The sequence below is a fragment of the Lagenorhynchus albirostris genome, chromosome 12 (genome assembly GCF_949774975.1).
Source record: "Lagenorhynchus albirostris chromosome 12, mLagAlb1.1, whole genome shotgun sequence".
Lineage (NCBI taxonomy): Eukaryota > Metazoa > Chordata > Mammalia > Artiodactyla > Delphinidae > Lagenorhynchus > Lagenorhynchus albirostris.
Window position 1 is genome coordinate 88,875,691 of NC_083106.1, and position 12,968 is coordinate 88,888,658.

The window sequence follows — 12,968 nt, forward strand, 5'->3', positions numbered from 1 at the left end:
CCGCGGCCGCGGAAGCCCCTGGTTTAGAGAGAGCAAACTCATAATTTTCCCCGAAGCACTCTTCCAGGGCTCACTGGCACGTCGGGAGCCGGGAATGTCAGGCAGCGTCAAGGCAGGCATGAATGCCGCCCTCCAAATGGGAAAGCAGGGCTAGTTCCAGCAGGCCCCCGGGTTCATGGGCACACTCAGCGTACATCCCTGTGGTTTCTGACGAGTCCCAGGAGACACCGGTCACCCTGGGTTTCCTTCCCCGAGTCAACTGATCGAAGGAGGGAGTCCCGCATCCAGCGAACTGTCTCAAGCAAGGAAGGCCGTAGCTGCTCCTCTGGGCCTGGGGCTGCCTGCAGTGCCAAAGAAGGAACAGGACTTGAATTGCAGTAAGAACCCAAGCCGCCGTCCTCTAGGAGGCACGGTGCCTTCAGTCAGGGGGTCCTGGATGGAATGCGGAGACGAGGGTTACTCTGAGCGCAGCTCCGATTAGGGCAACGCGTAAGACCTCCGCGCCATGGGGGATGTGGCAGAACGGTGTTCGTGAACGTGTGCGAGTGCTGAGGAAACCAAGCTGCTCCAGAAGAGAGGGCAGTGCGTTTCCCTACGCTCGGCGTGCACAGAGGGGCTCTAAGGGGCTACGGGCCTGGATGGTGCGTAGCAGACCCAGGTGCGCCTGGGGTTACTCAGTGTTCCTGCCGGGAACAGGGCGCCCCGGCTAGCCTCCCAGGTGTCCAGAAAGCCGTGCTGCCGTTCAAGGTATGCAGCGCAGAGGCCACCGCCTCCTGGAAACTGCAGCACGCCTCCGCTTCTGCACGGCAAACCAGGGCCTTACTTCCAGGCGTGGCTTCATGCCGGGTGTGCCGGGAGCCACACAGCACGCTAAGGTGCTGACTTTCTCCTCGAGCAGGGTGACTTCAGGCACGAGGGCGGGCCTCGCAGTGTTGCAAGCACAGCGTTCTCTCATGGCAGCTCACACAAGGGCCATGACAGAGTCTTCCTGGGCACTTCGCACCCACCAGCCATGTTGTCCCGAAGGGCGTTCGAGGGCTCTGGAGATGTAGCCCTCCTCAAGGAACGCGCAGTGTGTGGTTGCCCAGCACTCGGCACGCACGGGGGCCCTCCGAGGGAATCAACCAATGGACCTCGACGTTGCTCAGCCGGCCCACAGGTGTCTGGAGGCACTCAGGGAGCTTGGCGGGAAAATGCTGCACACCCGTGGGGCCTAGGAGTCCCCGGGCGTGTACTGCCTTGAGAGCAAAGCGACTAAGAACTCCCGGAAAGAGCTGCATGCCTCCCTTTCTGCGCGGCTCCTCAGGGCCTAACCTGGAGGCCAGTTCTCACGTTGAGGTTCCCTTTGGCTCTAGAGCCTGCCGTGCGGACGGCCACCGCGGCCGCGGAAGCCCCTGGTTTAGAGAGAGCAAACTCATAATTTTCCCCGAAGCACTCTTCCAGGGCTCACTGGCACGTCGGGAGCCGGGAATGTCAGGGAGCGTCAAGGCAGGCATGAATGCCGCCCTCCAAATGGGAAAGCAGGGCTAGTTCCAGCAGGCCCCCGGGTTCATGGGCACACTCAGCGTACATCCCTGTGGTTTCTGACGAGTCCCAGGAGACACCGGTCACCCTGGGTTTCCTTCCCCGAGTCAACTGATCGAAGGAGGGAGTCCCGCATCCAGCGAACTGTCTCAAGCAAGGAAGGCCGTAGCTGCTCCTCTGGGCCTGGGGCTGCCTGCAGTGCCAAAGAAGGAACAGGACTTGAATTGCAGTAAGAACCCAAGCCGCCGTCCTCTAGGAGGCACGGTGCCTTCAGTCAGGGGGTCCTGGATGGAATGCGGAGACGAGGGTTACTCTGAGCGCAGCTCCGATTAGGGCAACGCGTAAGACCTCCGCGCCATGGGGGATGTGGCAGAACGGTGTTCGTGAACGTGTGCGAGTGCTGAGGAAACCAAGCTGCTCCAGAAGAGAGGGCAGTGCGTTTCCCTACGCTCGGCGTGCACAGAGGGGCTCTAAGGGGCTACGGGCCTGGATGGTGCGTAGCAGACCCAGGTGCGCCTGGGGTTACTCAGTGTTCCTGCCGGGAACAGGGCGCCCCGGCTAGCCTCCCAGGTGTCCAGAAAGCCGTGCTGCCGTTCAAGGTATGCAGCGCAGAGGCCACCGCCTCCTGGAAACTGCAGCACGCCTCCGCTTCTGCACGGCAAACCAGGGCCTTACTTCCAGGCGTGGCTTCATGCCGGGTGTGCCGGGAGCCACACAGCACGCTAAGGTGCTGACTTTCTCCTCGAGCAGGGTGACTTCAGGCACGAGGGCGGGCCTCGCAGTGTTGCAAGCACAGCGTTCTCTCATGGCAGCTCACACAAGGGCCATGACAGAGTCTTCCTGGGCACTTCGCACCCACCAGCCATGTTGTCCCGAAGGGCGTTCGAGGGCTCTGGAGATGTAGCCCTCCTCAAGGAACGCGCAGTGTGTGGTTGCCCAGCACTCGGCACGCACGGGGGCCCTCCGAGGGAATCAACCAATGGACCTCGACGTTGCTCAGCCGGCCCACAGGTGTCTGGAGGCACTCAGGGAGCTTGGCGGGAAAATGCTGCACACCCGTGGGGCCTAGGAGTCCCCGGGCGTGTACTGCCTTGAGAGCAAAGCGACTAAGAACTCCCGGAAAGAGCTGCATGCCTCCCTTTCTGCGCGGCTCCTCAGGGCCTAACCTGGAGGCCAGTTCTCACGTTGAGGTTCCCTTTGGCTCTAGAGCCTGCCGTGCGGACGGCCACCGCGGCCGCGGAAGCCCCTGGTTTAGAGAGAGCAAACTCATAATTTTCCCCGAAGCACTCTTCCAGGGCTCACTGGCACGTCGGGAGCCGGGAATGTCAGGGAGCGTCAAGGCAGGCATGAATGCCGCCCTCCAAATGGGAAAGCAGGGCTAGTTCCAGCAGGCCCCCGGGTTCATGGGCACACTCAGCGTACATCCCTGTGGTTTCTGACGAGTCCCAGGAGACACCGGTCACCCTGGGTTTCCTTCCCCGAGTCAACTGATCGAAGGAGGGAGTCCCGCATCCAGCGAACTGTCTCAAGCAAGGAAGGCCGTAGCTGCTCCTCTGGGCCTGGGGCTGCCTGCAGTGCCAAAGAAGGAACAGGACTTGAATTGCAGTAAGAACCCAAGCCGCCGTCCTCTAGGAGGCACGGTGCCTTCAGTCAGGGGGTCCTGGATGGAATGCGGAGACGAGGGTTACTCTGAGCGCAGCTCCGATTAGGGCAACGCGTAAGACCTCCGCGCCATGGGGGATGTGGCAGAACGGTGTTCGTGAACGTGTGCGAGTGCTGAGGAAACCAAGCTGCTCCAGAAGAGAGGGCAGTGCGTTTCCCTACGCTCGGCGTGCACAGAGGGGCTCTAAGGGGCTACGGGCCTGGATGGTGCGTAGCAGACCCAGGTGCGCCTGGGGTTACTCAGTGTTCCTGCCGGGAACAGGGCGCCCCGGCTAGCCTCCCAGGTGTCCAGAAAGCCGTGCTGCCGTTCAAGGTATGCAGCGCAGAGGCCACCGCCTCCTGGAAACTGCAGCACGCCTCCGCTTCTGCACGGCAAACCAGGGCCTTACTTCCAGGCGTGGCTTCATGCCGGGTGTGCCGGGAGCCACACAGCACGCTAAGGTGCTGACTTTCTCCTCGAGCAGGGTGACTTCAGGCACGAGGGCGGGCCTCGCAGTGTTGCAAGCACAGCGTTCTCTCATGGCAGCTCACACAAGGGCCATGACAGAGTCTTCCTGGGCACTTCGCACCCACCAGCCATGTTGTCCCGAAGGGCGTTCGAGGGCTCTGGAGATGTAGCGCTCCTCAAGGAACGCACAGTGTGTGGTTGCCCAGCACTCGGCACGCACGGGGGCCCTCCGAGGGAATCAACCAATGGACCTCGACGTTGCTCAGCCGGCCCACAGGTGTCTGGAGGCACTCAGGGACCTTGGCGGGAAAATGCTGCACGCCCGTGGGGCCTAGGAGTCCCCGGGCGTGTACTGCCTTGAGAGCAAAGCGACTAAGAACTCCCGGAAAGAGCTGCATGCCTCCCTTTCTGCGCGGCTCCTCAGGGCCTAACCTGGAGGCCAGTTCTCACGTTGAGGTTCCCTTTGGCTCTAGAGCCTGCCGTGCGGACGGCCACCGCGGCCGCGGAAGCCCCTGGTTTAGAGAGAGCAAACTCATAATTTTCCCCGAAGCACTCTTCCAGGGCTCACTGGCACGTCGGGAGCCGGGAATGTCAGGGAGCGTCAAGGCAGGCATGAATGCCGCCCTCCAAATGGGAAAGCAGGGCTAGTTCCAGCAGGCCCCCGGGTTCATGGGCACACTCAGCGTACATCCCTGTGGTTTCTGACGAGTCCCAGGAGACACCGGTCACCCTGGGTTTCCTTCCCCGAGTCAACTGATCGAAGGAGGGAGTCCCGCATCCAGCGAACTGTCTCAAGCAAGGAAGGCCGTAGCTGCTCCTCTGGGCCTGGGGCTGCCTGCAGTGCCAAAGAAGGAACAGGACTTGAATTGCAGTAAGAACCCAAGCCGCCGTCCTCTAGGAGGCACGGTGCCTTCAGTCAGGGGGTCCTGGATGGAATGCGGAGACGAGGGTTACTCTGAGCGCAGCTCCGATTAGGGCAACGCGTAAGACCTCCGCGCCATGGGGGATGTGGCAGAACGGTGTTCGTGAACGTGTGCGAGTGCTGAGGAAACCAAGCTGCTCCAGAAGAGAGGGCAGTGCGTTTCCCTACGCTCGGCGTGCACAGAGGGGCTCTAAGGGGCTACGGGCCTGGATGGTGCGTAGCAGACCCAGGTGCGCCTGGGGTTACTCAGTGTTCCTGCCGGGAACAGGGCGCCCCGGCTAGCCTCCCAGGTGTCCAGAAAGCCGTGCTGCCGTTCAAGGTATGCAGCGCAGAGGCCACCGCCTCCTGGAAACTGCAGCACGCCTCCGCTTCTGCACGGCAAACCAGGGCCTTACTTCCAGGCGTGGCTTCATGCCGGGTGTGCCGGGAGCCACACAGCACGCTAAGGTGCTGACTTTCTCCTCGAGCAGGGTGACTTCAGGCACGAGGGCGGGCCTCGCAGTGTTGCAAGCACAGCGTTCTCTCATGGCAGCTCACACAAGGGCCATGACAGAGTCTTCCTGGGCACTTCGCACCCACCAGCCATGTTGTCCCGAAGGGCGTTCGAGGGCTCTGGAGATGTAGCGCTCCTCAAGGAACGCGCAGTGTGTGGTTGCCCAGCACTCGGCACGCACGGGGGCCCTCCGAGGGAATCAACCAATGGACCTCGACGTTGCTCAGCCGGCCCACAGGTGTCTGGAGGCACTCAGGGACCTTGGCGGGAAAATGCTGCACGCCCGTGGGGCCTAGGAGTCCCCGGGCGTGTACTGCCTTGAGAGCAAAGCGACTAAGAACTCCCGGAAAGAGCTGCATGCCTCCCTTTCTGCGCGGCTCCTCAGGGCCTAACCTGGAGGCCAGTTCTCACGTTGAGGTTCCCTTTGGCTCTAGAGCCTGCCGTGCGGACGGCCACCGCGGCCGCGGAAGCCCCTGGTTTAGAGAGAGCAAACTCATAATTTTCCCCGAAGCACTCTTCCAGGGCTCACTGGCACGTCGGGAGCCGGGAATGTCAGGCAGCGTCAAGGCAGGCATGAATGCCGCCCTCCAAATGGGAAAGCAGGGCTAGTTCCAGCAGGCCCCCGGGTTCATGGGCACACTCAGCGTACATCCCTGTGGTTTCTGACGAGTCCCAGGAGACACCGGTCACCCTGGGTTTCCTTCCCCGAGTCAACTGATCGAAGGAGGGAGTCCCGCATCCAGCGAACTGTCTCAAGCAAGGAAGGCCGTAGCTGCTCCTCTGGGCCTGGGGCTGCCTGCAGTGCCAAAGAAGGAACAGGACTTGAATTGCAGTAAGAACCCAAGCCGCCGTCCTCTAGGAGGCACGGTGCCTTCAGTCAGGGGGTCCTGGATGGAATGCGGAGACGAGGGTTACTCTGAGCGCAGCTCCGATTAGGGCAACGCGTAAGACCTCCGCGCCATGGGGGATGTGGCAGAACGGTGTTCGTGAACGTGTGCGAGTGCTGAGGAAACCAAGCTGCTCCAGAAGAGAGGGCAGTGCGTTTCCCTACGCTCGGCGTGCACAGAGGGGCTCTAAGGGGCTACGGGCCTGGATGGTGCGTAGCAGACCCAGGTGCGCCTGGGGTTACTCAGTGTTCCTGCCGGGAACAGGGCGCCCCGGCTAGCCTCCCAGGTGTCCAGAAAGCCGTGCTGCCGTTCAAGGTATGCAGCGCAGAGGCCACCGCCTCCTGGAAACTGCAGCACGCCTCCGCTTCTGCACGGCAAACCAGGGCCTTACTTCCAGGCGTGGCTTCATGCCGGGTGTGCCGGGAGCCACACAGCACGCTAAGGTGCTGACTTTCTCCTCGAGCAGGGTGACTTCAGGCACGAGGGCGGGCCTCGCAGTGTTGCAAGCACAGCGTTCTCTCATGGCAGCTCACACAAGGGCCATGACAGAGTCTTCCTGGGCACTTCGCACCCACCAGCCATGTTGTCCCGAAGGGCGTTCGAGGGCTCTGGAGATGTAGCCCTCCTCAAGGAACGCGCAGTGTGTGGTTGCCCAGCACTCGGCACGCACGGGGGCCCTCCGAGGGAATCAACCAATGGACCTCGATGTTGCTCAGCCGGCCCACAGGTGTCTGGAGGCACTCAGGGAGCTTGGCGGGAAAATGCTGCACACCCGTGGGGCCTAGGAGTCCCCGGGCGTGTACTGCCTTGAGAGCAAAGCGACTAAGAACTCCCGGAAAGAGCTGCATGCCTCCCTTTCTGCGCGGCTCCTCAGGGCCTAACCTGGAGGCCAGTTCTCACGTTGAGGTTCCCTTTGGCTCTAGAGCCTGCCGTGCGGACGGCCACCGCGGCCGCGGAAGCCCCTGGTTTAGAGAGAGCAAACTCATAATTTTCCCCGAAGCACTCTTCCAGGGCTCACTGGCACGTCGGGAGCCGGGAATGTCAGGGAGCGTCAAGGCAGGCATGAATGCCGCCCTCCAAATGGGAAAGCAGGGCTAGTTCCAGCAGGCCCCCGGGTTCATGGGCACACTCAGCGTACATCCCTGTGGTTTCTGACGAGTCCCAGGAGACACCGGTCACCCTGGGTTTCCTTCCCCGAGTCAACTGATCGAAGGAGGGAGTCCCGCATCCAGCGAACTGTCTCAAGCAAGGAAGGCCGTAGCTGCTCCTCTGGGCCTGGGGCTGCCTGCAGTGCCAAAGAAGGAACAGGACTTGAATTGCAGTAAGAACCCAAGCCGCCGTCCTCTAGGAGGCACGGTGCCTTCAGTCAGGGGGTCCTGGATGGAATGCGGAGACGAGGGTTACTCTGAGCGCAGCTCCGATTAGGGCAACGCGTAAGACCTCCGCGCCATGGGGGATGTGGCAGAACGGTGTTCGTGAACGTGTGCGAGTGCTGAGGAAACCAAGCTGCTCCAGAAGAGAGGGCAGTGCGTTTCCCTACGCTCGGCGTGCACAGAGGGGCTCTAAGGGGCTACGGGCCTGGATGGTGCGTAGCAGACCCAGGTGCGCCTGGGGTTACTCAGTGTTCCTGCCGGGAACAGGGCGCCCCGGCTAGCCTCCCAGGTGTCCAGAAAGCCGTGCTGCCGTTCAAGGTATGCAGCGCAGAGGCCACCGCCTCCTGGAAACTGCAGCACGCCTCCGCTTCTGCACGGCAAACCAGGGCCTTACTTCCAGGCGTGGCTTCATGCCGGGTGTGCCGGGAGCCACACAGCACGCTAAGGTGCTGACTTTCTCCTCGAGCAGGGTGACTTCAGGCACGAGGGCGGGCCTCGCAGTGTTGCAAGCACAGCGTTCTCTCATGGCAGCTCACACAAGGGCCATGACAGAGTCTTCCTGGGCACTTCGCACCCACCAGCCATGTTGTCCCGAAGGGCGTTCGAGGGCTCTGGAGATGTAGCGCTCCTCAAGGAACGCGCAGTGTGTGGTTGCCCAGCACTCGGCACGCACGGGGGCCCTCCGAGGGAATCAACCAATGGACCTCGACGTTGCTCAGCCGGCCCACAGGTGTCTGGAGGCACTCAGGGACCTTGGCGGGAAAATGCTGCACGCCCGTGGGGCCTAGGAGTCCCCGGGCGTGTACTGCCTTGAGAGCAAAGCGACTAAGAACTCCCGGAAAGAGCTGCATGCCTCCCTTTCTGCGCGGCTCCTCAGGGCCTAACCTGGAGGCCAGTTCTCACGTTGAGGTTCCCTTTGGCTCTAGAGCCTGCCGTGCGGACGGCCACCGCGGCCGCGGAAGCCCCTGGTTTAGAGAGAGCAAACTCATAATTTTCCCCGAAGCACTCTTCCAGGGCTCACTGGCACGTCGGGAGCCGGGAATGTCAGGCAGCGTCAAGGCAGGCATGAATGCCGCCCTCCAAATGGGAAAGCAGGGCTAGTTCCAGCAGGCCCCCGGGTTCATGGGCACACTCAGCGTACATCCCTGTGGTTTCTGACGAGTCCCAGGAGACACCGGTCACCCTGGGTTTCCTTCCCCGAGTCAACTGATCGAAGGAGGGAGTCCCGCATCCAGCGAACTGTCTCAAGCAAGGAAGGCCGTAGCTGCTCCTCTGGGCCTGGGGCTGCCTGCAGTGCCAAAGAAGGAACAGGACTTGAATTGCAGTAAGAACCCAAGCCGCCGTCCTCTAGGAGGCACGGTGCCTTCAGTCAGGGGGTCCTGGATGGAATGCGGAGACGAGGGTTACTCTGAGCGCAGCTCCGATTAGGGCAACGCGTAAGACCTCCGCGCCATGGGGGATGTGGCAGAACGGTGTTCGTGAACGTGTGCGAGTGCTGAGGAAACCAAGCTGCTCCAGAAGAGAGGGCAGTGCGTTTCCCTACGCTCGGCGTGCACAGAGGGGCTCTAAGGGGCTACGGGCCTGGATGGTGCGTAGCAGACCCAGGTGCGCCTGGGGTTACTCAGTGTTCCTGCCGGGAACAGGGCGCCCCGGCTAGCCTCCCAGGTGTCCAGAAAGCCGTGCTGCCGTTCAAGGTATGCAGCGCAGAGGCCACCGCCTCCTGGAAACTGCAGCACGCCTCCGCTTCTGCACGGCAAACCAGGGCCTTACTTCCAGGCGTGGCTTCATGCCGGGTGTGCCGGGAGCCACACAGCACGCTAAGGTGCTGACTTTCTCCTCGAGCAGGGTGACTTCAGGCACGAGGGCGGGCCTCGCAGTGTTGCAAGCACAGCGTTCTCTCATGGCAGCTCACACAAGGGCCATGACAGAGTCTTCCTGGGCACTTCGCACCCACCAGCCATGTTGTCCCGAAGGGCGTTCGAGGGCTCTGGAGATGTAGCCCTCCTCAAGGAACGCGCAGTGTGTGGTTGCCCAGCACTCGGCACGCACGGGGGCCCTCCGAGGGAATCAACCAATGGACCTCGACGTTGCTCAGCCGGCCCACAGGTGTCTGGAGGCACTCAGGGAGCTTGGCGGGAAAATGCTGCACACCCGTGGGGCCTAGGAGTCCCCGGGCGTGTACTGCCTTGAGAGCAAAGCGACTAAGAACTCCCGGAAAGAGCTGCATGCCTCCCTTTCTGCGCGGCTCCTCAGGGCCTAACCTGGAGGCCAGTTCTCACGTTGAGGTTCCCTTTGGCTCTAGAGCCTGCCGTGCGGACGGCCACCGCGGCCGCGGAAGCCCCTGGTTTAGAGAGAGCAAACTCATAATTTTCCCCGAAGCACTCTTCCAGGGCTCACTGGCACGTCGGGAGCCGGGAATGTCAGGGAGCGTCAAGGCAGGCATGAATGCCGCCCTCCAAATGGGAAAGCAGGGCTAGTTCCAGCAGGCCCCCGGGTTCATGGGCACACTCAGCGTACATCCCTGTGGTTTCTGACGAGTCCCAGGAGACACCGGTCACCCTGGGTTTCCTTCCCCGAGTCAACTGATCGAAGGAGGGAGTCCCGCATCCAGCGAACTGTCTCAAGCAAGGAAGGCCGTAGCTGCTCCTCTGGGCCTGGGGCTGCCTGCAGTGCCAAAGAAGGAACAGGACTTGAATTGCAGTAAGAACCCAAGCCGCCGTCCTCTAGGAGGCACGGTGCCTTCAGTCAGGGGGTCCTGGATGGAATGCGGAGACGAGGGTTACTCTGAGCGCAGCTCCGATTAGGGCAACGCGTAAGACCTCCGCGCCATGGGGGATGTGGCAGAACGGTGTTCGTGAACGTGTGCGAGTGCTGAGGAAACCAAGCTGCTCCAGAAGAGAGGGCAGTGCGTTTCCCTACGCTCGGCGTGCACAGAGGGGCTCTAAGGGGCTACGGGCCTGGATGGTGCGTAGCAGACCCAGGTGCGCCTGGGGTTACTCAGTGTTCCTGCCGGGAACAGGGCGCCCCGGCTAGCCTCCCAGGTGTCCAGAAAGCCGTGCTGCCGTTCAAGGTATGCAGCGCAGAGGCCACCGCCTCCTGGAAACTGCAGCACGCCTCCGCTTCTGCACGGCAAACCAGGGCCTTACTTCCAGGCGTGGCTTCATGCCGGGTGTGCCGGGAGCCACACAGCACGCTAAGGTGCTGACTTTCTCCTCGAGCAGGGTGACTTCAGGCACGAGGGCGGGCCTCGCAGTGTTGCAAGCACAGCGTTCTCTCATGGCAGCTCACACAAGGGCCATGACAGAGTCTTCCTGGGCACTTCGCACCCACCAGCCATGTTGTCCCGAAGGGCGTTCGAGGGCTCTGGAGATGTAGCCCTCCTCAAGGAACGCGCAGTGTGTGGTTGCCCAGCACTCGGCACGCACGGGGGCCCTCCGAGGGAATCAACCAATGGACCTCGATGTTGCTCAGCCGGCCCACAGGTGTCTGGAGGCACTCAGGGAGCTTGGCGGGAAAATGCTGCACGCCCGTGGGGCCTAGGAGTCCCCGGGCGTGTACTGCCTTGAGAGCAAAGCGACTAAGAACTCCCGGAAAGAGCTGCATGCCTCCCTTTCTGCGCGGCTCCTCAGGGCCTAACCTGGAGGCCAGTTCTCACGTTGAGGTTCCCTTTGGCTCTAGAGCCTGCCGTGCGGACGGCCACCGCGGCCGCGGAAGCCCCTGGTTTAGAGAGAGCAAACTCATAATTTTCCCCGAAGCACTCTTCCAGGGCTCACTGGCACGTCGGGAGCCGGGAATGTCAGGCAGCGTCAAGGCAGGCATGAATGCCGCCCTCCAAATGGGAAAGCAGGGCTAGTTCCAGCAGGCCCCCGGGTTCATGGGCACACTCAGCGTACATCCCTGTGGTTTCTGACGAGTCCCAGGAGACACCGGTCACCCTGGGTTTCCTTCCCCGAGTCAACTGATCGAAGGAGGGAGTCCCGCATCCAGCGAACTGTCTCAAGCAAGGAAGGCCGTAGCTGCTCCTCTGGGCCTGGGGCTGCCTGCAGTGCCAAAGAAGGAACAGGACTTGAATTGCAGTAAGAACCCAAGCCGCCGTCCTCTAGGAGGCACGGTGCCTTCAGTCAGGGGGTCCTGGATGGAATGCGGAGACGAGGGTTACTCTGAGCGCAGCTCCGATTAGGGCAACGCGTAAGACCTCCGCGCCATGGGGGATGTGGCAGAACGGTGTTCGTGAACGTGTGCGAGTGCTGAGGAAACCAAGCTGCTCCAGAAGAGAGGGCAGTGCGTTTCCCTACGCTCGGCGTGCACAGAGGGGCTCTAAGGGGCTACGGGCCTGGATGGTGCGTAGCAGACCCAGGTGCGCCTGGGGTTACTCAGTGTTCCTGCCGGGAACAGGGCGCCCCGGCTAGCCTCCCAGGTGTCCAGAAAGCCGTGCTGCCGTTCAAGGTATGCAGCGCAGAGGCCACCGCCTCCTGGAAACTGCAGCACGCCTCCGCTTCTGCACGGCAAACCAGGGCCTTACTTCCAGGCGTGGCTTCATGCCGGGTGTGCCGGGAGCCACACAGCACGCTAAGGTGCTGACTTTCTCCTCGAGCAGGGTGACTTCAGGCACGAGGGCGGGCCTCGCAGTGTTGCAAGCACAGCGTTCTCTCATGGCAGCTCACACAAGGGCCATGACAGAGTCTTCCTGGGCACTTCGCACCCACCAGCCATGTTGTCCCGAAGGGCGTTCGAGGGCTCTGGAGATGTAGCCCTCCTCAAGGAACGCGCAGTGTGTGGTTGCCCAGCACTCGGCACGCACGGGGGCCCTCCGAGGGAATCAACCAATGGACCTCGATGTTGCTCAGCCGGCCCACAGGTGTCTGGAGGCACTCAGGGAGCTTGGCGGGAAAATGCTGCACACCCGTGGGGCCTAGGAGTCCCCGGGCGTGTACTGCCTTGAGAGCAAAGCGACTAAGAACTCCCGGAAAGAGCTGCATGCCTCCCTTTCTGCGCGGCTCCTCAGGGCCTAACCTGGAGGCCAGTTCTCACGTTGAGGTTCCCTTTGGCTCTAGAGCCTGCCGTGCGGACGGCCACCGCGGCCGCGGAAGCCCCTGGTTTAGAGAGAGCAAACTCATAATTTTCCCCGAAGCACTCTTCCAGGGCTCACTGGCACGTCGGGAGCCGGGAATGTCAGGGAGCGTCAAGGCAGGCATGAATGCCGCCCTCCAAATGGGAAAGCAGGGCTACTTCCAGCAGGCCCCCGGGTTCATGGGCACACTCAGCGTACATCCCTGTGGTTTCTGACGAGTCCCAGGAGACACCGGTCACCCTGGGTTTCCTTCCCCGAGTCAACTGATCGAAGGAGGGAGTCCCGCATCCAGCGAACTGTCTCAAGCAAGGAAGGCCGTAGCTGCTCCTCTGGGCCTGGGGCTGCCTGCAGTGCCAAAGAAGGAACAGGACTTGAATTGCAGTAAGAACCCAAGCCGCCGTCCTCTAGGAGGCACGGTGCCTTCAGTCAGGGGGTCCTGGATGGAATGCGGAGACGAGGGTTACTCTGAGCGCAGCTCCGATTAGGGCAACGCGTAAGACCTCCGCGCCATGGGGGATGTGGCAGAACGGTGTTCGTGAACGTGTGCGAGTGCTGAGGAAACCAAGCTGCTCCAGAAGAGAGGGCAGT